Raw genomic sequence first — 27,902 nt, 5'->3', positions numbered from 1 at the left:
GCCGGTGGCTACAGCTCCGATTCAACCCCTAGCCTGGGAACCTCCATATGCCGAGGGAGCGGCCCAAGAAATAGCAACAACAACAACAACAAAAAAAAAAAAAGACAAAAGACAAAAAAATTAAAAAAAAAAAATTTTAAACCCTTGGTATTATTTATTTGAAATGATTATCATATTTGAGACTGGGCATTATGTAATTATTGCTCTAATTTTATCCTTGTTTCATCCAATGTTAAAGCATGTGGTAGGCACTTAATAAATATTTGAATTAATGAGTGATATATTTAATTTGCATTATTAAATGAATGTCATTATTGAATGAGTGTCATTATTAAATGACCAATGTCATTTAAAAATACCCCAAAGTTCCCATGTGGCCTAGCAGGTTAAGGACCCATTGTTGTCTCTGTGAAGATGCGAGTTTGAGTTCTGGCATCTCTCAGTGGGTTAAAGATCTGGCAATACTGCAAGTTGCAGCATAGGTGGCAGATGCAGCTCAGATCAAGTGCTGCTGTGGCTGTGGTAGGCCTCAGCTGCAGCTCCAAATTTGACCCCAGCCTGAGAACTTTCCTATGCTGCAGATGTGGCCATAAAAATAAAAAGAAAAAAAAACCATTATTTTTATTTTTAACTTGAGGTAAAAAATAAAGGTATGGTGCTGTTCAAAAAAAATCTTGACATGGAATACATGTCAAAAATTGATCCTCATTTCTTGTGAATTTGTGAATCTGCCTATTCACTGAAATGTATTTCTATCCCTCATAATTGATATGATGTTTTCATCGTTGCTTGCAGACACATGCAGAGGAACACAAAGTTGACACTGTCCAAGGCACACACATTCTCAGCTGAAGCTGTGCAGGATGGCTCTCAGCCTTCTTGTTTCACTTATACTGTAAACAAGTGACCTCACAGTCTTTTTAGTGTCATGTGTTCCATGTTTTTGTGCTTTTTGTTGGTTATTTTGTGGCTTAAAATGGCCTCTGAGCAATACCATGCACAAGGAAAACTTCTTTCAGGTATGAGTTACAGTGTGATTGACTGAGTTCAATGTTAATTAATCAATATTATATGTTACATCAGGTGTCCTTAAACAGACATGCATAAAACAGGGCTACATATTGATCAGTTGTCCACAGTGTGACCTGAGGCTTGCAGGAAACTAACCCTGTTTCTCCTCCATGGACAGTGGTTCAATATTTGCTCATTCAGTGTTTGTGATGAATTTATAGAACATAACTACCCAGAAAAATGAGAATTGACTGTATTTATTGATGAAGTGATGGGTGGATCTGGGGTTTGCTTAAAAATAATTCACAGAGGGAGTTCCCATTGTGGCTCAGCAGGTTATGAACCCGACTAGTATCCATGAGGATGCAGGTTTGATCCCTGGTCTTGCTCAGTGGGTTAAGGAACCAGCGTGGCTTTAGCTGTGGTGTAGGCTAGAAGATGCAGCTCCAATTCAGCTCCTATCCTGGGAAATTCTACATGATACTGGTATGGCCCTGAAAAGCCAAAAAAAAAAAAAAAAAAAAAAAAGGTTCACAGAGGCACAAGGGTTGGGATGGGGCATAGATGAAACACATGGATGAGTAGAAAATTAGTGAAACTGCAATTAGTTATTAGTTAGCTGCTCATTAAACTACTTCCCCTATTTTTGTAAATGTTCGGCATTTCTACAATAAACAGTTGTTTTTAAAATCCCATTCTGAAGTATTTAAAGAGTTTAATTTCAAATAATTTCACAAAGTTTGCTGCCATCAGTTTCATTACTTGACAAAAATTTTCCTATTTTTTTCCCTTCCTCTGCATCCTGTTCCCTCCAGGTTTACCATATTCTACTGTTGTAGGTAAAAGAACCTGGATGTTAGAATACAATCTGAGGGCTGTGAAAAGAGGGTCATGGAATTTTACAGGCACATTATGTCTGGCAGGGTTCTGTTCACCTCCCTAGAACAGTCAACACATTAAACAAGGAAGCTGCTGCCAGTGATTTAACTCTCCTTTCTACTTCAAGGACCGGGTGCCATCCTTTCCCCTTTTGCTTTTCTGAGGATGAGTTCTTGGAGAATGTATTAGGGAGCCTTCCTGGTAAGGGTTAAAACCCATCCAGCATGTCTAGGGTGATGCGCTGAGAGAGTTTATTTACTTTAAAGGGAAGAACACTCTTTTTTTAGTTTCTGGTTGACCTTGACTCTAGAGTATAGAGGATGGTCTCAGGACTGCCCTTGATAGATGAAGAATGTACGGATTGACCTATGAAGTGGGCTCATGGAGAGGGAGGAATAGGCCACCAGTTCTGTTTGTTTATTTGCCTTAATGAAAAAAGCCCAGGCAGAACTGAGAGAAATAGGAGAAAAATACAGGGAAAACAACATAATTGTACCTTGTGCTTTCCTAATGTTTCTTGCCTGTAGGGCTCAAAATATTCTGTAAACGTTAACTCAAACATCAGTAACTCCGAGGTACAGGCAGGGCAAACATTATTATCCTCATCTGAAAGATGAGGTTAGGCAGGGCAGGGAGTAGACAGAGCCTAGATTAGGACTCAAAACCTGACTGCTGTGCAGCCACCAGCAAAGTTAACTCCAGGACCCTACCTTCCCTTCTCGGGGTGGTTTTCTTTTCTTGGTTTAGTTGTAATCCATCCCCTCCCCATAGGCATTTTGTGATATCTCTTCTCTCATCAGTGAGGCCTTCATGGACCACCTACCCTCAGTAGTTACCCACCCCATCACATTCTGTCCTTCTCCAGCTTTACGATTGCTTGTGGTTCTTACTACCTGGCACACAGTTTATTCCTTGTCTCCCCTCACTAAGCTGCTCCATGAGGGAATACTGTGCTAGTGTGCCTCCAATGCCTGTGGAGCCCCAAATGGGTGTCGAGGAAATATTCGTTGACTATCTCCCTTCCTTTATTGAAAGCTATTTTTAGTTAAAATCCAATCGTATTATTTCAAGGTGTTTGAAAAATCTTAATATAAGAAATCATCTAGGGTTTACTTTTCTTACAATAGGAGAAAATGTGCTGTAATTTAGCCAAAGGAACAAAGCACTAATTCATTGCAGCTAGTAGTTTAAAGACAGTATTTTTTGCCCAGCAAGGGATCCTTTTGATGATCTCTGAACTATGTCCAAGACCAGCACCCACCCCTCCAACAGCTTCATCAGAGACAGAAAGTGAGAAAAGTGGATGAGAGACAGGCTTTGTGTCATTATATAACGGTAGTGCAGTTTAAATTGTGGAGAAATAAAACAGGATTTTATTATAACTGAGGTATAATTCAATATCAAGAGTAAAGCCTTTCAATGCTTTTAAACAACCTCCTTTTCTGTCCTACATCTTTCTTTATGTCAGGTATCTGACTTTCATTTTATCTGAATAAATTGTTTCCACACACACACAAAGGAAGCTTTGCCTATTAGCTAAGCAATCAGAGGGGTGCTTCTCTAGAGGCTCAGACCCTCATCTAATCAAGGATAAGGCAGAGCAATCCCTCTCCCACAGGCTTGTCTATTGATTAGGGGGTTTGTATAGCTTCCAAATGGTAATCTTTTCACAGTTATGTGGTATCAAGGGAGAGCCTTGTCTCACCCCATCATCAGGACAAATTGTAATTAGGAGCAAATCAGGGCATGATCAGACTTCTGGTAGCTTCTGAAAGATTCAAGTGCAGATTAAAGCCAATTTAGGTGATAATCCATATTGTGGTTATTGTGTATAGTTTATTTTTTAGTTAATATTTTCACATTGGTTATTTCTAATTTATTCTCAACTGCTATATACATTTTGATATTTTTTTGGTCATTCCTTTTTTTTTAACCCAGTCTTGGTCCAGGAAGCATTTAAAGTGGCTTACACACACACACACACACACACACACACAAAATAAGGAGAATGATTACATTAAAAAATTGGTGGAAGAGGAAACCAGTATAAAGGAAAAGTGAGGGTAAGCAAGGTGAAATAATAATAATGCCTAAACATAGACCATTTTCTGGTGGGTGGGAGGAGTAGGTACTGGTCTAAGCACTTTGCACATATGAATTCAATTTATTCTGATGACATCCATGTGAAATCAGTGCTATTAAATCTCACCATTTTACAGATGAGGTAACTCAGGCATGGAGAAGTGGTCGAGACCATACAAATAGTAAGTGGTAGAGCTCTGGGGCTTGAATCTGGGCACTCTAGCTCCACCATGCTTTACTGATTCAACAATGAAGCTGGAAATAAGGTTTATGCACAAAGTAGAAATTGTAAGGTCCCACCGTCCTGCTAGAGACCGACCACAAATTTGCCTCTAAGATTTTTGGCAGATAAAATCGAGAAGGAAAAACGATCAGTTACATGATTTGCAGTATTTAGGAGATAAAAAACAAGCTGGTTGCTCAAGAGAAGCATAATTATTTCTGGTTGGGAGACCAGGAAGAAAATCTTCTTGTAAATCCTCACAAAGAAGTCACTATGTAATGAAGTGGACACTATTCTCCAGTTAGGCTGTCAGGTTTTCATAGGTCTGTTTTTTTACAACATCCTTCACTGTGTCGTAATGTATAACCAACACCAAAGCCAAATTAAGTAAAAGGCAGTTCTGAAAGGGTGGGAATTTCAGAAGATGTGGTCAGGTTTGTGGATCTCTGCTGGTCTGGCTTAATTTAGGAAAACATTTTAGGCTATTTAGAGGGGAGAATGGACTGCAGATTCTGCAGGCCACTGTCCATAATTATTATTTCTCTCAATTGAGCTTTTGTAAAACTTTGAGTGGTAGCGAGTTTGAGGTTCTTTCCTGACCAGTACCTGGATTGCAGCTTTTCTGTGCTGTTGGTTAAGTAGAAGACTTTGCTTTAGCAGCCAGCTGAGCTGGGCGAAAGACAGATCTTCTTATAAAAGTTAAGGAAATGCAAGAATACTCTTTGAATAGAGGGCTACCCTATGGGATAGAATTCAATAGGGTAGAATGTGGGGCCCTGACCACCCCTAAAATGTATGGAGCCAGAAAGACTCTGTGCAGATCAAAAAGTTCCCCATAGAGAATTTCAACATGGACGTCTTCTTTTTTTTTTTTTTTTTTTTTGTATTTTTGCCTTTATTAGGGCCGCGCCTGCGGCATATGGAGGTTCCCAGGCTAGGTAGGGGTTGAATCAGAACTATAGCCGCCGGCCTACACCAGAGCCACAGCAAGGCGGATCCGAGCCGCGTCTGCAACCTACACCACAGCTCACGGCAACGCCGGATCGTCAACCCACTGAGCGAGGCCAGGGGTTGAACCAGCAACCTCATGGTTCCTAGTTGGGTTCGTTAACCACTGAGCCACGATGGGAACTCCAATATGGACTTCTTAAAGCAGGTAGAATCAAATGTGACTTAAAAAAAAAAATCTCAGTAAAGGACTCCTAAAATTTTTAAACTTAAAAATAAAACCAAAGTAATAAAATATAAACATGAATTAAAAAATAAAATCATATAAAGAAGCTTAACCCATAAAGTAATAATCCTTTACACCAGCCCTCTCCTTTCCTCTTTCACACACCAGAAACCACCACTCAAATTTTGTTGTTCTTTTTACCTAGAGATATATATACTTTTAAAAGTATTTTGCCATATTTGCTTTGTCATCCTCTCATTCTACATGCATATATGTAGACATAGATGAATAGACATAGGATTAGCTTCTTGACCATTTGAAAGTAGTTTGAATATGTTATGTCCCTTTACCTTTAAAACAGTCAGTACTGGAAGTTCCCATTGTGGTTCAGCCGGTTAGGAATCCAACATAACGTCAGTGAAGTTGTGGGTTCAAACTCCGGCCTTGCTCAGTGTACTAAGGATCTGGCATTGCCACAAGCTGCGGCATAGGCCACAGATACAGCTCGGATCTGGTGTCGCCGTGGCTGTGGCATAGGCTGGCAGTTGCAGCTCCCAAACCACCCCTGGCCAGGGAACTTCCATTGCCACAGGTAGGGCCATAAAAAGGAAAAAAAATGTCAGGATGTATTTCCAAAGTACAAGTTGAATATTGTATTATATAACCACTGCACTACTATCAAATTCAGGAAACTTAATATTAACTCAATATTTTATCTAATCTATAGTTCATATTCCAGTTTCATCAATTGTAATGTTCTTTGGAGCATTCGTTCCCTTTAAATATGAGATCTAGTTCAGGATTAAGAATTAATCTCCTTTATTCTGAAATGATTTCTCAGACTTTCTGTTTTTTTACTGTTAACACTTATCTTTTATATTAAAAATTACTTAAATTTTATTGAGATAAAATTGCCACACAGTAAAACTCTATGTAAATTGTACAATTTGATAAATTTTGAAATACGTAAACAAGATCTCATATTGTTGCCAGAATTTGGCCTCTATCTGCTGGTGCTGAATTGAAATGTGGAGACAGAGTTTGGGGTAAAGGAGAAAAAATAGATTTATTGCTTTGCCAGGCAAAGGAATGTCAGAGCAGGCTAATGCCTTAAAAACTGTGCCCCCCCCCCCCCGCCTCCTTGGGAAGGATTTGGGGAAGTTTTATAGTTAAAAGGAGAGAAACTGGTTTCTGGATAAGAATCAGGGTTGGAGGTGAATATGCATTCTTCTTTCTTTGGGGGGAATCTTAGTCATCAAAGCTGGAGTCAGGAGATTTTGGTATGATCATGATGGTGGTCTTCTGGGTTATTGCCGAGAATAATAGTACTTGTGGAGAGGGCATATTGATCAGAGATTAGAACTAACTAGGAAAGTTCCTGAAAAACATCATATGCTAATAATCTTTAATGCACAGGCAATTGTGTTCAGGGTGCCTAATCTTTAGCTTTCAGGTGATTGTGTTTAGGGTTCAGTTAAGCCAGGAGGAGGACAAGGAAGGACTCTAAGCTGTCCTTGACTGTTCCTCCCTTGTCTTGGTATCCCCTCCCTTCCCTGATCAGCAACTGTCTGAACCTGTTCCTAGGAACTCAGGGAAGGTCATGGTGGCTGAATGAGGCCCATATCCTAAGAACAAGAAATGGGGGACACAGAAAGGCTCTTGCACTCAGGAGCCCCACAGAGCTGTGTCCAGTTTCAATATGTCCCTATGTAATTTCTCCCTCTAGCCACCCACCATCTCACCTGTTCCCCGTAGAACTGATTTGCTTCCTATTACTAGATTAGTTTACATTTTTAGAGTCATGTAAGTGGAATGATAAACTATGTATTTTTTTTCAGCTCAATTATTTTGAGATTCATCCATGTTGAAGCACACATCAATAGTCCATTCTTTTTTCTGTTGTTGAAGTATTCTTTTGTGTGGTTATCCTATAGATTGTTTACTCATTCACCTGCTGATGGACATTTGGGTTGTTTCCAGTTTGGGGAAATTACATATGAAGCCATGAACATTCACGTATAAGACTTGTATGGACATGTTTACCTTCTTGGTAAATATGTTTGACTTCTTAAGAAAGGGCTAAACATTTCCAAAGTGGTTGTACTATTTTATATTCCAATAGCAGTGTAGGAGGACTCCAGAGCCTAGTGAATGGTCAGTTTTTAAATTTTAGTGATTCTAGTAAGTGTGTAGAAGGGTTCATTGTAGTTTTAAGCATTTACCTAATGACTAATGATTTTGAGTACTTTTGGTGTTTATCATATGTATATCTTCTTTGGTGAAGTTGATATCACAGATTTAGATGGTCACCCTTCAAGCTACCTTGAATGTGACCCCTATGACATGCCCCATATCATTTTTGGATCATGTCCTTTCCATCCCGAAAATATAATCTAAGCTCACCTTGTACCTTTCTTGCTGCAGCCTTGAAGTTAGTCATTTTTCTAAGTGGAGAGTGATATTTAGAAATTAAGATCTGAACATTACATGTGCTTATTTCTGCTGGAGTATAATTGCTTCTAGGCCTTTTAAGCATATAGAGCCAGGGAATCTATCTATCTATATATCTAGGAATTGGAAAAAGTCAACAACTAGTTGGGGGTGGGTGGAAAGTCCTGATTTTTAGCATTTGCCAATTTCCATGATGTAAATTTTCCCTCTATGGATGGTTTCAATTTCATGAGCCAATAGGATTAGCTAGCTCATTTACCCTAGCTAGCCAACCTACCCTAGCTGATCATGCTAGCTCATCTATCTATCTATCTGTTCATCTATCCACCTACCTTCCTACCTCTCCAATTCCAACTCAACCCTTCAAGCTTCTTGGCTTCATTCACTTCATATTTTAACTTCCTTTATTCTATAGTAACTGTCCCAGCTCTCAACAACCTGAACATTTTAACTCATTTATTCATTCCTATAATCCACAATTGTTTAAGAATTGTTTAAGAATTACTACATTTATATCACTACCAAAATCATACCAATTAAATAAAGTTCAAGGAGTTCCTGTCATGGCTCAGTGGTTAACGGACCCAACTAGTATTCATGAGGACTCTGGTTCAATCCCTGGCCTTGCTCAGTGGGTTAAGGATCCAGCATTGCTGTGTGCTATGGTGTAGGTGGTAGACATGGCTCGGATCCCACATTGCTGTGGCTGTGGTGTAGGCCAGCAGCTGTACCTCCGATTCAATCCCTAGCCAGGGAATTTCCATGCGGCTCAGGTACAGCTCTAAAAAGACAAAAACAAGAAAAAGAAAAGAAAGAAAGAGAAAAAAAAATTCAAGATTTGTTTGCATATCTGCTAGGCTGCAGGCATGTAGTCAAATCAGGTTTAAAACTTTCTTGGTCTAGTGCCCTCTTCCCTTCAGTTTGGTTATGTTCATTTGAAATATAGATGGGTTCATTTATATTTGTTTGCTTTCATTTTTGTGATTTTGGGCTCATCTTTGTTGGCTTAGTTTTATTTTTTGAATATGTAGAATATTCCCATGACTCCAAAAGTACAAAAAGAGAAGTGAGAAGAAGTGTTGTTCCCTCCTCTATCCCTTTTACTCCATCTATCACACCCTTTGTAGGTTTCCAATTGCATTGATTTCTTTTTTATCTTTTTTGTGTTTCCTTTTGCAAAAATAAGCAAACACATGTATTTCATATTTCCCCTTTTTTTCTTAGGCAAATATACTATACTACAGATATTCTTTTGAAATTTGCATTGCTCATTTAACAATATATATTAGAAGCCACTCCATATCAGTTTATGTGGAACTTCTTCTCAAGGGATAAACTTAATTTTTTTTCACAGCTACCTTGTACTCTATTGAGAGTGCATAGTGTAGTTTATAAGACCAATCTCCTACATATGAGCATTTAGGTTGTTTACAATATTTTACAACTATAAATAATGCTACAATGACAAATTTGTGCATACGTATTTTCATATTGTTAAAGTGTATCTTCAGTGTATATTTCCTAAAAGTAGGATAAATGCAACAGTAGTTTTGTTATGTGTTGTGACAACCATTTTAAAAATTAACTTCTTTGAGTTCCTTGCTGGTCTAGTGGGTTAAGGATCTGGTGTTGTCTTTGCTGTGGCAACAGTTCAATCCTTGGCCTGAGAATTTTTGCATGCTGCAGGAGTGGCCAAAAATAAAAAAAAAAACAAAAAATAAAAATTCACTTTTTTTAGTTCTTCCTCAGGTAGTTAAGTAACATGCTTATATTGCTTTAAAAATACATTAATTTTTACATTGGCTTTGATTTCCTATTACAGCAGGTGAGGACTTGCACATTTACACCTTTTCTCTTCCTCCTTCTTCCCAATAGTTTTATCACCATTTCTCCAGCATTGGCACTTAAAAGTGGCTGGGAAAAGGAACTTTAGCTCAGATAATTTCTGCTGGCCCTCTCCTGAAATAAGCACAAATAGTATGCTTGCAATGCCAATGAAGCCTTAAGATACGTTCCCAGCTTGACTTCACTACGTGACCCTCCAGTGTTTTTTAAATTTTTTACTTCCCTTTTTTTTCTTAGCTTTTTAGGGCCACACCTGTGGCATATAGAAGTTCCCAGGCTAGGAGTCAAATCTCAGCTGAAGTTGCCAGCCTACAGCACAGTCATAGCAATGAAGAATCCAAGCCACGTCTGCAAATTACACCACAGCTCACGGCAACGTGGGATCCTTAACCCACTGAGAGAGGCCAGGGATCAAACCCGCATTCTCATGGATATTAGTCAGGCTTGCTACTGCTGGGCCACAACAGGAACTTCTGATTTCTTTTCTTTTTTTTTTTTTTTTATTGAAACGTAGATGATTTAGAGTGTTAGTTTTCAGGTGTAAAACATAGTAATTCAATATTTTTATACATTATACTCCATTTAAAGTACTTTTTGTCCTTTTTAGGGCTACACCATGGTATATAGAGGTTCCCAGGCTAGAGGTCAGATCAGAGCCATAGCTGCAAGCCTACACCACAGTCATAGCAATGCCAGATTCAAGCTGTATCTGCAACTTACACCACAGCTTGCAGCAATGCCAGATCCTTAATCCACTGAGGAAGGGGTTGAACCTGAAATCTCATGGTTAATAGTCAGGTTCTTAACCTCCTGAGTCACACTGGGAACTCATCCATTTAAAGTTATTATAAAATCATGGCTATATTCCCTGTGGTGTACAATATATCTTTGTAGCTCATTTTTTTAAGCTCATAATAGTTTGTATCTCTTAATCCCCTATCTATATCTTGCCTCTCCACTCTCCCCTCTCCTCAGTGGTAACCATTAGTTTGTTCTCTATATCTGTGAGTCTTTGTTCTGTTCTTTTTACTTTTAAAATTTTTTATTTTGGGGGAGTTCCCATTGTGGCACAGCAGAAACAAATCTGATTAGTATCGATGAGGATGCAGGTTCCATCCCTGGTCTTGCTCAGCAGGTGAAGGATCCTGCATTGCCATGAGCTGTGGTGTAGGTCACACCCACAGTTGGGATCCTGCATTGCTGTGGCTGTGGCCAGCAGCTGTAGCTCCAACTCGACTCTTAGCCTGGGAACTTCCATGTGCTGCAAGTTTGTCCCTAAAAAGCAAAATTAATTTTTTTTTTTGGCTATGGCTGTGGCATGTGGAAGTTCCTGGGATAGGGATTAAATCCATGCCACAGGAGTGACCCGAGCCATTGCAGTGGCAATGCTGGAACTTTAACCCACTGTGCCACAAGAAACTCCTTTTACTTTTTATTTTTTTAGATTCCACGCATAAGTAATAACATATAGTATTTGTCTTTTTCTGTCTGACTCTTTTACTAAACATAATAAGCTTACTAGGTCCATCCATGTTGTTGGAAATGGCAGAATTTTATCCTTTTTTATGGCTGAATTATATATATATATGACCTTTTTATCCTTGCATCTATTGATGGACCTTTAGGTTGTTTCTATATTTTGGCAATTGTAAATAATGCTGCCATGAATGTAGGGTAGCATATATCTTTTCAAATAACTTTTGTTTTCTTTGGATATACCCCCAGCAATAGAATTGCTAGATGATATGGTAGTTTTATTTTTAATTTTTTGAGGCACCCTCCCATACTTTTTTCCATAGTGTCTGTACCAATTTACATTTCCATCAACAATGTAATAGGTTTTCTTTGTCCATATCCTTGCCAACATTTGTTATTTGTGGTCTTTTTGATGATAAACCTTCTGACATGTGTGAGGTGATACCTCATGTGGTTTTTGCTTGCGTTTCTCTGATGATTAGCGATATTGAGCATCTTTGCATGCACTTGTTGGCCATTTGCATGTCTTCCCCAGAACGTTTATATTAAGGTTTTCACATATTGAATTGTATGAAATGTTTTATATATTTTTGATATTAAGTCATCAGGCATATCATTTGCAAATATTTTCTCCCATTTGGTAGGTTGTTTTTTGTTTTGTTGATGGTTTCCTTTGCTGTGCAAAAACTTTTAAGTTTAATTAGGTCCCATTTGGTTTTTTATTTGCTTGTTTTGGCTGCACCCATGGAGTATGGAAGTTCCTAGGCCAGGGATTGAACCTGCGCCACAGCAGCAACCTGAGCCACAGAAGTGACAATGTCAGATCCTTAATCCACTGAGTCACAAGAGAACTCCCCCTTTGTTTACCAAAAAATATTTCTGCAATTTACGTCAAAGTATGTTCTGCCTATGTTTTCTTCTAGGAATTTTATAGTGTTGGGTCTTAAATTTAGGTCTTTAATTCATTTTGAATTTATTTTTGTAGATGGGAAATTGTAGATATATTTTGAATTATATTTTGTAGATGAGAAAATGTTCTAACTTTATTCTTTACATGTAGCTGTTGAGTTTTCCCAGTACCACTTATTGAAGAGACTATCTTTTCTCCATTGTATATTCTCACTTCTGTTGTCCTAGATTGACTTAAGTGTGTGTGTTTATTTCTGGGTTTGCTATTCTTTTTTGCATTGATCCATGTGTCTGTTTTTGTGCCAGTAACTTACTGCTTTGATGACTGTGGGTTTGTAATATAATCTGAAGTCAGAGAGCATGATACAAAAGCATGAGCTTTGTTCTTTTTTCTCAATATTGCTTTGGCTATTCAGGATCTTTCTTAGTTCCACATAAATTTTAGGATTATTTGTTCTAGTTCTGTGAAAAATGTCCTGCATATTTTGATAAGGGTTGCATTAAATCTGTAAATTGCTTTGAGTAGTATGACCATTTACCAGTATTAATTCTTCCAATCTAAGAGCATGGGATATCTTTGCATTTCTTTGAATCCTCTTCAATTTCTTATTCCAGTATTTTATAGTTTTCAGCATATATGTTTTTCACCTCCTTGGTTAAGTTTATTCCTAGGTATTTTATTCTTTTTATATAATTGTAAATGTGATTTTTTTTGTTGAGTTCTCTGATAGTTCATTATTAGAATATAGAAAGGCAACAGATTTCTGTATATTGTGTATCTGCAACTTTTCTGAATTCATTTATTAGCTTTAATAGTTTTTTGCTTTTTAGGATTTTCTATATGTAGTACTATGTCATCTGCAAATAGTGACAGTTTTACTTTTCCCTTCCAATTTGGATACCTTTAACTTCTTTTTCTGATTACTGTGGCTAGGACTTCCAATACTCTGCTAAATAGAAATGGTGAGAGTGTCCTCCTATATTTTAAAGCTGCTTCTATCAGCTCAGCTTCTCCACTTATCAACTCTGTGCCTTCAAACAACTTCATTTTCTTGTCCATCTGCTATTTCAATGTCACAAACTGGAGATCCCAGGCTTGATTTGGCATTGTTTAGCCCTCAGAATATTTTTAAAATGTTTTAAAGTAGTTGTCAACATTAAAAGACTTTTTAATAAACATCCAGATTATGGCTTTTCTTGGTAAATTGGAATCTCTGGGCTTCTGTTTCCCATGTCTATAATCCTTTGGAGCTAAGGAACTGCTTTGCACCATTTAGGTGGGGGAGGTCCCAACTGCCCTCATTTACTTTGCTTCCTGGGCTACGTGAGTTTGCAACCCCTGAACAACAGTCTCTCTCCTCTCAGAGAGATAAGGACATTAATGTTCTCACCCTTCCCTTTATCTGGGTCAGTGTATATTTATTTTGCGTTGTTAAGTTGAAAATCAATGACAGTATTTGCATTTTCATGACTTGTTTATTTTATTTCTATGTATTATTAAAAAATAGCTCACTGAAGAGACAGCTGGTAGGTTAGAAATATGTTTTTTACTCCAGATTTAATGCTATGGTGACTCAAGGAAGAGTCTGAATTCATCCTTCATTTCTACACCCTGACAATTGCTTCCTATGTTCTCTAGTTTTTCTCAGACATGAATGTGCCCTAATAGCCCCCCTTTCTCCTCAGAGAATTCTTTCCCAGGGCCTCTCTTTCTGGCTCCAATCTCTGACCTGGGTCATCTTTAGTCTTCTTGCTCAGCCATTGTCCTGTGATTTTGCTTCACTGCTCTTTTGGGTTGGAGACTGGATCTCATGTATTTTTTTAAAAATGCCTTCTTATAAACAATTAGCAGAATCATACCAGCAACTAACTGTCTAAGAGAAGATATTTTTATTATCTGCCTACTCTTTGTGCCTGGGTAGGTGTGCATAGAAACCTAGATTAAAAATACTTTCCCCTCAACATTTGAAAGCCTTCCTTCACAGTTTTCCAACATATCCAGAGTTCCAATTACAATCTGATTCCCGTTATTCCATAGGTAACTTATAGTGTGTGTATGTTTCTTGTCTGAAAGTTTTTAGGATCGTCTGTTTTGTTCTGGAATTTAACAGTTTCATGCCGAGTAAAAGTTAAAGTCCTTATAATGACCCTCAAAGCCCTCTATGGTCTGGCTCCCCATTCTGTTTCTCCTCAAACCTTACTGCTCTCCATTAGCTCATTCCAATCCAGCGATAGTAGCCTCCCTATTATTCCCTGAACTTGTCTAGCATGTGTTGAAGCCTCTGCTTTGGCTATTCTCACTACTGATATGCTCCACCCATAGGTAACCTTCTGGCTATGTTTTTAGTTCCTTCAATGTCATCTTCTCTAGGAGACCTACCCTGCCTACCTTATTTAATACTACAATCCTCTTGCTGCTCCTGTACTCCCTCTCTCTCTTACCTTGTTGTACCTTTTCCTCTATTATATCTCCTTGTAACATATTATAATATTTACTTACATTGTGTTCATTTTCTATCTCTCACTGAGAGAATCAAATCTTCACAAAATCAAGACATTTAATTTTGTTCTCTTAAATGCCTAGAACAAAGCCTAGTACCTTATAAGAGCTCAATAAATTTTTTGAATGATATGGGTTATGTTGAACTCATACAGTTAGATCATAACTGATTCCTATTCAGACAGGCCAAAGGAAAGATGACAAAGAGAATCACAGTGTTACATTTGCAGAAGCGCTGAACCTAATGTCTACTCACTTTGAGATTAAAGGCTTGCAATTTATTAGGAAAGAAACTGGCATGCATTTTAGATGGACTGTTGGAAGTCAATAAGTCTGTATTTTGTGGGGTGCAAAGAGTTGTTCTTTCAAAAAAATGGGATATGTTAAGTGCCAAATCCATGGATGGAATTTCTTTGGCATTAACTTCAGGAAAAAACATAAAGCTGTAAAAGAAGCCAATCAGTTATGCCAGTGTGGGTAATAGCTTTAATGAAAAGCTTTGGGAGGAAAAAAAAAGAGAATGATTATGTCTTTTATGTTGTTTTTGGACTTCAAAATATTATCCTGTTCCACACTCCCAAAGCCACCTCACAAAGATAACCAACTACATTAGTGTAAACTTAGTTAATTTGATAAAATATACTTTAGCTGATGCATTTAATTCTAATGAAAACTGAAAGATCACAGCAAGTGAACAGGCCTGAACTTACACAGTGAGTATTAGAATCCAATTTTCTGATCGTTTAGAATACTGTTTAGAGCTTAACTTAAAAGTGTTTTCAATACTTTGTCAAATGCAAAATATAATTTCTTTTTTTTAAGTTCTAGTGATTTTATTTTATTTTATTTATTTTTTTTTTATTTTCCCACTGTACAGCAAGGGGATCAAGTTATCCTTACATGTATACCTTACAATTACATTTTTTTTCCCCACCCTTTGTTCTGTTGCAACATGAGTGTCTGGACATAGTTCTCAATGCTATTCAGCAGGATCTCCTTGTCAACCTATTCTAAGTTGTGTCTGATAACCCCAAACTCTCCATCCCTCCCACTCCCTCCCCCACCCATCAGGCAGCCACAAGTCTCTTCTCCAAGTCTATGATTTTCTTTTCTGAGGAGGTGTTCATTTGTGCTGGATATTAGATTCCAGTTATAAGTGATATCATATGGTATTTGTCTTTGTCTTTCTGGCTCATTTCACTCAGGATGAGATTCTCTAGTTCCATCCATGTTGCTGCAAATGGCATTATGTCATTCTTTTTTATGGCTGAGTAGTATTCCATTGTGTATATATACCACCTCTTCCGAATCCAATCATCTGTTGATGGATGTTTGGGTTGTTTCCATGTCCTGGCTATTGTGAATAGTGCTGCAATGAACATGCGGGTGCATGTGTCTCTTTTAAGTAGAGTTTTGTCCGGATATATGCCCAAGAGTGGAATTGCAGGGTCATATGGAAGTTTTATGTATAGATTTCTAAGGTATCTCCAAACTGTTCTCCATAGTGGCTGTACCAGTTTACATTCCCACCAGCAGTGCAGGAGGGTTCCCTTTTCTCCACAGCCCCTCCAGCACTTGTTATTTGTGGATTTATTAATGATGGCCATTCTGACTGGTGTGAGGTGGTATCTCATGGTAGTTTTGATTTGCATTTCTCTTATAATCAGCGATGTTGAGCATTTTTTCATGTGTTTGCTGGCCATCTGTATATCTTCTTTGGAGAAGTGTCTATTCAAGTCTTTTGCCCATTTTTCCATTGATTGATTGGCTTTTTTGCTGTTGAGTTGTATAAGTTGTTTATATATTCTAGAGATTAAGCCCTTGTTGGTTGCATCATTTGAAACTATTTTCTCCCATTCTGTAAGTTGTCTTTTTGTTTTCTTTTGGGTTTCCTTTGCTGTGCAAAAGCTTTTCAGTTTGATGAGGTCCCATGGGTTTATTTTTGCTCTAATTTCTATTGCTTTGGGAGACTGACCTGAGAAAATATTCATGATGTTGATGTCAGAGAGTGTTTTGCCTATGTTCTCTTCTAGGAGTTTGATGGTGTCCTGTCGTATATTTAAGTCTTTCAGCCATTTTGAGTTTATTTTTGTGCATGGTGTGAGGGTGTGTTCTAGTTTCATTGCTTTGCATGCAGCTGTCCAGGTTTCCCAGCAATGCTTGCTGAATAGACTTTCTTTTTCCCATTTGATGTTCTTGCCTCCCTTGACAAAGATTAATTGACCATAAGCGTCAGGGTTTATTTCCGGGTTTTCTATTCTGTTCCATTGGTCTGTCTGTCTGCTTTGGTACCAGTACCACACTGTTTTGATGACTGTGGCTTTGTAATATTGCCTGAAGTCTGGGAGAGTTATGCCTCCTGCTTGGTTTTTGTTTCTCAGGATTGCTTTGGCGATTCTGGGTCTTTTGTTGTTCCATATAAATGTTTGGATTGTTTGTTCTAGTTCTGTGAAAAATGCCATGGGTAATTTGATAAGGATTGCATTGAATCTGTAGATTGCTTTGGGTAGTATGGCCATTTTTACAATATTGATTTTTTCAATCCAGGAGCATGGAATATCTTTCCATTTCTTTACATCTTCTTTGATTTCTTTGATTAAAGTTTTATAGTTCTCGGCATATAGGTCCTTTACCTCCGTGGTCAGTTTTATTCCGAGGTATTTGATTTTGTGTGGTACAATTTTAAAAGGTATCATATTTTTGTATTCCTTTTTTCTAATATTTCATTGCTGGTATACAGAAATGCAACTGACTTCTGAATGTTAATCTTATATCCTTCTACTTTGCTGAATTTATTCATCAGTTCAAGGAGTTTTGGGGTTGAGTCCTTAGGGTTTTCTATGTATAGTATCATGTTATCTGCATACAGTGACAGTTTTACCTCATGTCTTCCTATATTGGATGCCTTTTATTTCTTTTGTTTGTCTAATTGCTGTGGCTAGGACTTCCAAAACGATGTTGAAGAGCAGTGGTGAGAGTAGGCATCCCTGTCTTGTTCCAGATTTGAGTGAGAAGTCTTTCAGTTTTTCTCCATTGAGTATTATATTTGCTGTGGGTTTATCATAAATGGCTTTGATTATATTCAGGAATGTTCCCTCTATACCCAGTTTGGCGAGGGTCTTGATCATGAATGGATGTTAGACTTTGTCAAATTCTTTTTCTGCATCTATTGAGATGATCATATGATTTTTGACTTTTCTTTTGTTAACGTGGTGTATGATGTTGATTGATTTGCGTATGTTGAACCATCCTTGTGAACCTGGGATGAACCCTACCTGGTCATGGTGTATAATTTTTTTGATATGTTGTTGGATTCGGTTGGCTAAGATTTTGTTGAGAATTTTTGCATCTACATTCATCAATGATATTGGGCGATAGTTTTCTTTTGTGGTGGTATCTCTGCCTGGTTTTGGAATGAGGGTGATGGTGGCATCATAGAATGTCTTTGGGAGTATTCCTTCTTCTTCAACATTTTGAAAGAGTTTAAGGAGGATGGGCACCAATTCCTCTTTATATGTTTGATAGAATTTGCCTGTGAAGCCATCTGGTCCTGGACTTTTATTTGTAGGGAGTGTTTTTATGACATTTTCTATTTCATTTCTAGTGATTGGTCTGTTCAGTTGGTCTGTTTCTTCTTGATTCAGTTTTGGCAGGCTGTAAGATTCTAGAAAGTTGTCCATTTCTTCCAGATTGTCAAACTTGTTGCCATATAGTTGTTCATCAAAATATAATTTATAAACACTGTAATCATCCATTGTTGAAATGTGAGATGTACTTTTGACTTTCAAATATCTATTTCATATCCATGTTGCAATTAATTAAAACATAATTCTATAAGTTCTAACCAGAAGTCTTATTATATAATGATTATATTCCTGTTTCTGAAGTGTCTTACCTATGCTACATTTGAGTGTCTCAAATCATGGTGTACAATTTATATACCTGGATGCTAGATTTATTAAGCAGAAAAGAAATGAGAAGCAGAATACAGTCATTACAGGAGCCAGGTTTCACTTGTCAAGGAAAATTTTTTGGAAGAAGGCAGTTTGAAGAGATCTTGATAGAGTTCCTGTCATGGATCAGTGGTAACAAACCCAGCTAGTATCCATGAGGATGTAGTTTCCTTCTCTGGCTTTGCTCAGTGGGTAAGGATCCAGCAGTGCTATGAGCTGTGGTGTAGGTCACAGACCAGCTTGGATCTGGTGTTGCAGTGGCCGTGGTGTAGGCCAATTCGACCCCTAACCTGGGAACTTCATATGCCCTAAAAAGAAAAGAAAAAAAAAGGTATGTCTTGAAGATGAGACATGGAATTGAAGCAGTTTGGGTCAATATTCTGTTAACAGCTATGTAATCATCATGGACACATCTATTTTCCCTAGCATAGTGTCAGGACACACAGTGACTTCTAGCTGGACTGAGCTTTTAAAAGTTCAAGACATGTGTATGTTTTTTAAATTTCACTTGACAGCAACTCACTTGATACTTATTTGGCCAAAATGATATTCAAAAATACCGTGTATAAATGGTCACCTGAACACATTTCTCCCTTAAATTCTAACTCTTGAGACCAAGTAAAAAGTTTTTATGTTGGGGCTTATTCACACCAAGGAATGCCAACTTTGTTTGCCAGCTAGTTATGATTCAAGAGGACTGTAAACTAGACTCTAGAGGTTTTTATTTTTTTTTAATTGGAGAATTACTGCTTGGATTCAGTTTTTATGACTTGATCCCATAATGGATGAATTGGCCTACTTCTGAGGGAATACATTTCATGTAGGGTAGATCTGTGTGTGGGTATTTATCCACTGAATTTATATAGTGTATATTGTATGCCAAATGAAGATCATTAAAAATATTTACTTGAAAATAAGTCATAAAATTTAAATAGTGAACAAGGGAGAAAGAGTAAGGAGAGTTGGACAAGAGGGGAGAAAGGATATAGTTACTTGGTAGAAGTAAGAGAATAAAGCAAAGACAAAGTCGAAAAAAACAAGTCAGTTTAGCAGGCAATGTAACTGATATATTAAGCAACTAAGGTGATTTGATTTCTGGTTCTGGAAGGCATGATTATTACTGTTGTAATTTATTTTAAGAAAGGGAAAAACATGCTTCATTAAATAATGGCTTTTACATTTGACATTTTACACAGCAGATTTAAACACATCTAAGTATTGTTCAGCTCTATAAGGCTGAAATATTTACTTTGTAAACTTCTCAAATTTCACACGCAGAAAGTCAAGCAAACTAAAGGAACAAGCTACCAGGAATCTAGCCCCCTAAGTATGTCAGTGAATCTTGAAGGTCACAAGTGAAAAATTTCTTTTGCTCTTATGGATCTAACAATCTACCTTAAAAGACAACATAGGACATAATTGGAGAATAATAAAGGGTTGAAAAAAGCTCATGCTTTCTTTTTTTTTTTTTTTTGGTCTTTTTGCTATTTCTTGGGCCGCTCCCACGGCATATGGAGGTTCCCAGGCTAGGGGTCGAATCGGAGCTGTAGCCACTGGCCTACGCCAGAGCCACAGCAACTCGGGATCCGAGCCGTGTCTGCAACCTACACCACAGCTCACGGCAACGCTGGATCGTTAACCCACTGAGCAAGGGCAGGGACCGAACCCGCAACCTCATGGTTCCTAGTCAGATTCGTTAACCACTGGGCCACGACGGGAACTCCAAAAAGCTCATGATTTCTTATAAAAAAAATACTGAATTATGTGGTAGAGAGATATTAGAAATTTAGAAATTGATGTGGAGTAAAGAAGTCGGCAAAGGCTTAATAGAGGAAGACAGAATAAGTTTAAGTTTGAAGGATGAAAAAGGCAGCCAAGTGGGAAAATGAGGCAAGGTATGAAAGTACAAATCAGTGAAGGTCCCAGAAAATATTTTGTATGGAAAAATTAATATTTAAAAATTCAAGGTGCAAATCAAAACCACAAGCTATCACCTCACACATTAGGATGGATACTATCAAACAGAAAATAACAAGGTGAAGAGCGAAGAGTTAGAGAAATTGGAACACTTGTGAACTGTGGGTGGGAATGTAAAATGGTGCAGCCACTGTGGAAAATATTATGGGATTCCTTAAAAAACTAAAAATATAGTTACCACATAATCCAGAAATTCCAATTCTAGGTAAATATCCAAAAAAACTGAAAGCAGAGATATTTGTATACTCAAGTTCATAGTGGTATCATTGACAGATTCCAAAGAGTGGAGGCAACCCAACTGTCTTTTGAGAGATGAATGGATAAACAAAATGTGATATACCCATATAACTGAATATTATTCAATTCTGAAAAGGAAAGAAATTCTGATAATGCTATAATATGGATGAACCTTGAGGTGAAATAAGCCAGTCACAAAAAGACACATACCATTTGATTTCACTTATATGAGGTATAAAGAGTGGTCAAATTCCTAGAAACAAAGTGGGATGGTTTTTGCCAGGGACTGGCAGAAGGGAAAATGGGGAGTTGTTGTTTAATGGGTATAGAGTTTCAATTACACAAGACAAGATGAAAAATTCCAGAGATTGGGTGCACAACTCTGTGAATATACTTAACACCATTGAACTGTACATTAAAAATGCTAAGTGGTAAATTTTACGTTATGCGTATTTAGCCATAATTAAAAAAAATAAAGGAATCAAGTGTTCTAAGGAAGTCACAAAATGACCTTTATTAATTTTAAACTTCCTTCCCCCCAAAGGTAAAACCTAGACATCCTCGATATTCTTGCCACAGTGTTAGATACTTCTCTAAGTCTGAAATAGTTGAGAGTTCTCATCAGTAGTGATAATTAAAAAATAGTTCCAGAATGCAAGGCCATTCTAGAAGGCTTCTAAATACTCTACCCTTACATTTTCCCAGGAAGGACATTACCTGGTTTTCTCCTGAGATAAATAATAGTCCTTTGTGCTGCAGAAGCTTGTTTGCTTTCCCTCTCCTCTAGGACTGATGAACACAGATGTAACCATTACTTGAAGGAAGACTTATTACTATTACCCATTGTTAACATTCTTCTTTCCGAGATATTTCAACTCTCCATTCTTACTTTCTAGATATTTTTCAACATTTAATACTTCCTATTTATCCTTTCTCATTTTGACTCTAGTTTTCTCTCATATTCCCTAAATAGTGGTCCTTTAACATATTTGTTATGCTTACTCATGAGATTTTAGTAGACGAGTATGTCTTAGTTTTCTATTAATTGTTAATTCGACTTGGAGGCATTTAACATCTAAGATGTTCTTTGACTATTAAATTTCATTACATGAAAAATTTTCATTTCTATACCCATTTGGACTAAATTAGATTTCTGACTTTTTCAGCTGTCATGATTAAGCACATAAGCCTTCAGTAGTGGTCTTGCATAGAAAGATCTAAATCTAGATTCTCTGGCTTTGGCAGGCATATTTTGGTCTAACTCATGGACTGTTGAGTAGAAAGTAGTTCATAGGTTTGTCTGAACTTCTAACTCATACACCATTTAAAAATCAAAACACCTGTAGATAACAGTATATAAAGTAGGCTCACACTATTTTCTTCAATTTCTAGAGACGTAAGAAGCAGAGGCCCCCAAACTAGTGGGTGATGTGTCCCTCTCTGGAGCCAGACTGAATATGAACATGGTAACACCAGGAATCTGGATCATCCCCTCTGGTGCTGATCAGCTGATTTAGATACAGGACTGAAGCTGCAGAAAACACCAAGCACGAGACTGTGTTGACATGAATTTGTTCTTTACCTGATCCCAGCCAATATTTTTTCAATGAGTGAGAGATTTTTGGAAATGATTTTGTTTCAAATTGGACTTTACCATGTATATCAAGTACCGCCCCAGTTTAATTGTTTGTATTGCAAGAGGAGACAATTCACACTATCAAATTACCCCATCACTAATTCCTTTAGAGATACTTCCAAACCGCTGGTCTCTTGCACAGCTCCTACTCTTGCTGACCTCTTTATCCCCACTATTTCCATTGGAGATCTTACCTCCTGATATGGGCAGTACTTTCTCTTCATAGTCTTTACAAATGTTTATTCGAAGACTGCTGTGAAATTTGAAAATAGTAGTACAGCAAAAGTTTAGGTGCTTGAATCCTTCCCATAGTTCTCCTCTCAAACCAAGGGAAATTTCCTTTTTGAAAGCCACTAGACTTCTTAGGATTGAATTTGTGCCTCCAGCTTGGGGCACTATAGCTTACCTATGTTTCTAGGCCCAGTTTGTACATGTGCATGTTATCTATCACAGCTGGGACATGTAAAGAATCTTGAGAGTTGCACCTATAGTGCCCCCAAGAACTAAATTCAAGTTACATCAGAAGGAATGATGGGCTCTACTTGATAACACAGGGCAAGAGTAAGGAAAACTGTGAACTCAGAGGAGTATGGAAGCACATCCAAAGTGAAGAAGTCTGTGCTCTGCCTGAGAACACGGAAGGAGGTGAGGGGTCAGGCTGTGTATAATCGAGACTAGAATCCATGTGAGTCCATTTCACGCATTAGTTAAATAGTAATTTACTGTTTACCTATATTGCCTTTGGTATACCATGTTTCTTGAAATATACTATTCAAAGGTGTTCAGAATCATCTGGGATAGCTACTGCACAATGCGCAAAACTCTTAAAGAGCTGTTTATAGGGGGGAAATCTAGTTTCTCATAAATACACTTTTTTTGTATCGAAGCAGTACTGAGAAAATAACAGTGAAATGTTGGGCTGCAGGGAGAGAAAGAGATCAATTGATCCAAGGCAGGAAAGAAGAAATTCAGGAAAGAGCACCCCTGACAGGAGCAGCCACTGACGGTTGGCTATTCCAAGCTGTGGCATCCGTCAAGGGCAAGGCCTAGGTGCTGCCAGTCAAGGGAATGGTCCTTAGCAACTGCAGAGAAGGTCATGTTAGCCAGATGGTATACCCTGCCCCTTCCATCACCCTTGCAGAAGATGGTGAGACTTCTGTGCATCATTAGTTTTTAGTTTTGTTAGTCTGGTTTGACTAGACAATCTCAAGACAGTTCTTTCTGTTTGAGAATTCAGTCTTAAAACCTGAGTGAGGAAACGATCATAATTTTCAAGCATTCTAATAGCTTGGGTCAGTTGCATAGGCTCTAAATAGTGAAATGGTTCTCAGTTTCCAAGCTGGGAGGGAGTAATGAAAGGAAAATGAATTGCACATAATCTCTTCCAAAATAGCCCTGCTTAGTGCCAACCAACTCCATCTTTATCCTGCAGTAGTTTTCCTACTTCTCTTAATTCAGCAAACAGATAATTATAAATGTATCATTTGGGGTTCTGTATAAAATTTCAATAATATCTTCATTATAAAGATAATACTTTGCTTTTTAAAAATAAAACTTAGTTTAAAAACTTTATTATAGAAAAAAAATGGAATACTATGATCTACACCTATTTATTCATTATTCAGCTCCAGTACTTAATAAGATATCCCCATCTTATTTTTCTTAACAATCACTTCCAGCCCTTTGATTATTCCCCCATCCCCCTGCTGTTTTTGGTTTTGTTTTATTTTCCCCAACATTCTAGTTATTGAATTATCTTCAAGCCAGTCCTAGACATTATCATTTTGTAGATACCATTAGCACAACTAAAGACAATTCCACTTACCGAAGAATATTTAGTTAGTGTCAAATATCCACTCAGTGTTCTAAATATCCCCAACTGTCTCATAAATATTTTTGAAGGCTGTTTGTTCCAGTCAAAATCTAAATTAGGTCCGTATATTGCCTTTGGCTAATACGGCTCAGAAGCACTTTTCTCTAATATTTCTTTTAATCTATAGATTACCCTTCTTTTTGTATTTTTTTCTTGCCATTTTTTTAAAAGAAACTATGTCATTTGTTCTGTTGCCTGCATATATATTTTTAACATGTTATCTCATTTTGTCTACATGATTATCTGATGAAGTAGGTACAAGAAATAATTTTACTTTTTTAGCAAATGATCAGGGTACTGAGAAATAAAGTAAGCAGTTTGTCCAAATTTAGTAAGTAGTTGAACCAGGACTAGTATCCAGCAAATATAATATTTCTTTGACCAGAAGAGCAACCCTTTTTACCCAAACAGTGAGCCTCTTATTTCATGAATTAAAGCATTATTAAAACACCAAAAATACTGAGGAGAATTATACATAAAAAATTAAGGTATTATTGGAGTTCCTGCTGTAGTTCAACGGGACTGGCAGTGTCTCTGGAGCACTGGGACACAAGTTTGATCCCTGGCACGGCACAGCGGGTTAAGGATCTGCCATTCCCATGGCTGTGGTAAGGTCACAGATGCAGCTCAGATCTTATCCCTGGCCCAGGAACTCCATATGCCATGGGGCAGCAAAACAGAAGAAAAAAATTAAGGTACTATTAGTGCAATATATGTTTACATGTTTATGATTTCTTAAAAAGTAATTCTTATATATTTACCTAGGCACCATTTTCATGACTGAGAATCATTGAGCCTAAATATATGCATATATAATCACATGTCTACAGTAGTACATGTGTCTGTATGACTTTCTTAAATTTATTCTTTTATATCATTCACATGTTTAGTATTTGTCTTAGTTGCTATACTAGATTTTACACTTTTGAATACAAAGTACAGTGTTCGTTTCTTTGGAGTTTCTCATAGTAAAATGTATGTGACTGATATTCAGGATTTTTTTAGTTAAAAAAAGGCAAAGTATGCTGTGTGAATTCTCATTAAATATTGAGATATGAATAGCATTTTCTGTGTTAATGAAATACCTTCTATTTTTCTGCTTGTTTATCACTGCCATCTACTGGTGCCTGATGTTATTTCTGATTAAGATCCTTCAGCGAAGTCTATCATAGGGACTTTCATGAAGAAAAAAGTAATTATGAAATCATAAAAATTCTTTGAGAAAGCTCCTTTCAAAGGAATAAGTGCTTTCTTGATCAATAAAGCTACCTTAAGTGTACAATAAAAATGACTAACTTCTAAAAATTTTTCATAATATCTACAATACCCTCTAAGCATTTAAGAGTTGCTAATTAACTTATAGAACATCTCTACAACTTTTGAGGCATAAAATGATTACAACTTCTAGCCAGTAATTCTTATCACAGTTGAATTACTGACATATTAATTTTTTTTGTGTGTACCTGCAGCATATGGAAGGGCCAGGGACAAATTTAAGCCACAGCTGCAACTTATACTGTAGCTATGGCAACACTGACAAATGAATTTTAATAAATTTAGCAATATAGAACAATACTTCTGATTATTAATTAGAATATACATTATACATATATCTCTGGGTTATGAAAACAGAGCAGGATAGAACATAAGAAAGTCATGGCTTTGCTCCTAAAAGATACTGGGAGGAGGGAGGTAGAAAAATTTATTTAGAATTTTTTTAAGTTTATGCAAAACACATCAACAAAATGAGTTCTGAAATGTGCTTAATCTCTGTAGTAAAATGGTTTTTTGCCTTTTGAATTTATCATTAGTTAAAAATGATTAAATTATCTTTTAAATCCCTAATACGGTGATTTACATCAAGGCATTTTGATATGTTATTGAGTCTTGTGTTCTTTGGTTACTATTATTTGGGAAATAATGAATTGCTGAGGTATTTTAAAAAATCACAACGTAGTTGATCTAGCAATAATCTGAGTTTTTATACTAAACTATATGAAATGTTGCTGTTCCAAGCCTGAAAATTTCATTATAAAAATACACATATCACTTTTATTAATCACAAATTTTTTTTTCACTGCTGTGACAAAACAGAAAGTAAATGATATTTGAAACACAGAACTAAGGGAAGAAATGTTGATGACTAGTTACGGTTAGGTCTAAATTTAAATTTACTCAAAATAGAGTAAAAGTAAAGATGATATAGACAGACTTTATCGTACCTTCATAATTTTCATGGTAATTAGAAAAAAGGGAGATAAATATTTTTTGTGAATTAACTATTTTTCCTAAATACACTAAGACCACTAAATTTTTCCTGTATTACTGACTTCAGCTGGCAGTGGTTCCTGAAGTGTGTATATATATACACACACACACACATATATATACACACACACAAACATATATTACATAAGTAACAATATATTTGGTGTCAGAGCCAAATATGTTAACATAATGGCCTGCAACAGATACTTCAATGCTGTGTCAGAGCCAAATATGTTAACATAATGGCCTGCAACAGATACTTCGATGCATAGATGGGGTTTTTGCTTGTTAAATGGTTTCAGAACCATGTTTTAGTTTGCCAGAATCTTATCATTTAGTAATATATTCATTAAGAATTTGAGTTTTCTTTGCATTCTCTTTAATTTCCTTGATTGATGTTTTACAGTTCTCAGCATATAAGTCTTTCACCTCCTTGGTCAGGTTTATTCCTAGGTATTTGATTTTTTGGGGTAAAATTTTAAAAGGTATTGTATTTTTGTATTCCATTTCTAATATTTTACTGTTAGTAAACAGAAATGCAACTGATTTCTGAATGTCAATCTTATATCCTGTTACTTTGCTGAATTTGTTGAACAGTTCAAGTAGTTTTTGGGTTGAATCTTTAGGGTTTTCTATGTATAGTATCATGTCATCTGCAAACAATGACAATTTTACCTCTTCTCTTCAAATTTGGATACATTTTATTTCTTCTGTTTGTCTGATTGCTGTGGCTAGGACTTCCAATACTATGTTGAATAACAGTGGTTGAGAGTAGCCATAAGTATCTTGCTCCAGATTTTAGTAGGAAGGCTTTCAGCTTTTCTCCATATTTGCTGTGGGTTTGTCATAAATGGCTTCGATTATGTTAAGGAATGTTCCCTCTATACCCGCTCTCATAAGTTTTTATCATGAATGGATGTTGGACTTTGTCAAGTGCTTTTTCTGCATCTATTGAGATGATCATGTGGATTTTGACTTTTCTTTTGTTAATGTCGTGTATGGCATTGATTGATTTGCATATGTTGAACCATCCTCGTGAACCTGGGATAAATCCCACTTGGTCATGGTGTATGATCTTTTTTATATGTTGTTGGACTTGGTTGGCTAAAATTTTGTTGAGAATTTTTGCATCTATATTCATCAAAGATATTGGCCGATAGTTTTCTTTTTTGGTGGTATCTTTGTCTGGTTTTGGTATTAGGGTGATGGTGACATCATAGAATGTCTTTGGGAGTATTCCTTCTTCCTCAACCTTTTCAAAAAGTTTAAGGAGGATGGGCACCAGGTCCTCTTTGTATGTTTGGTAGAATTCACCTGTGAAGCCCTCTGGTCCTGGACTTTTATTTGTAGGGAGTGTTTTTAGTACATATTCAATTTCATTTCTAGTGATCGGTCTGTTCAACTGGTC

At 36.9% G+C, this 27,902-nt stretch overlaps 1 protein-coding gene and 1 long non-coding RNA gene across 2 annotated transcripts in view; one reads left to right on the top strand and one right to left on the bottom strand.

The window, feature by feature from the left end:
* The window catches only part of LOC146396029 (uncharacterized), a 39,870-nt gene extending 13,286 nt beyond the window's left edge, over positions 1 to 26,584 (top strand). Inside the window, exon 2 of the long non-coding RNA XR_014829891.1 lies at positions 22,110 to 26,584. This is a non-coding gene — a long non-coding RNA (uncharacterized LOC146396029). The remainder of the gene's footprint in view (positions 1 to 22,109) is intronic.
* DNAJC10 (DnaJ heat shock protein family (Hsp40) member C10) overlaps positions 1 to 27,902 on the bottom strand; it is a 184,309-nt gene that overhangs the window by 82,161 nt on the left and 74,246 nt on the right. The gene's annotated exons all lie outside the window — the stretch shown is intronic.

The sequence above is a fragment of the Sus scrofa genome, chromosome 15 (assembly GCF_054392235.1).
Source record: "Sus scrofa isolate SSC_HxYL_T2T_F1_AM1 chromosome 15, Sscrofa_HxYL_maternal_Yorkshire_Landrace_v2.0, whole genome shotgun sequence".
NCBI classification, from domain to species: domain Eukaryota; kingdom Metazoa; phylum Chordata; class Mammalia; order Artiodactyla; family Suidae; genus Sus; species Sus scrofa.
This window is presented reverse-complemented; position numbering and strand designations above follow the sequence as displayed.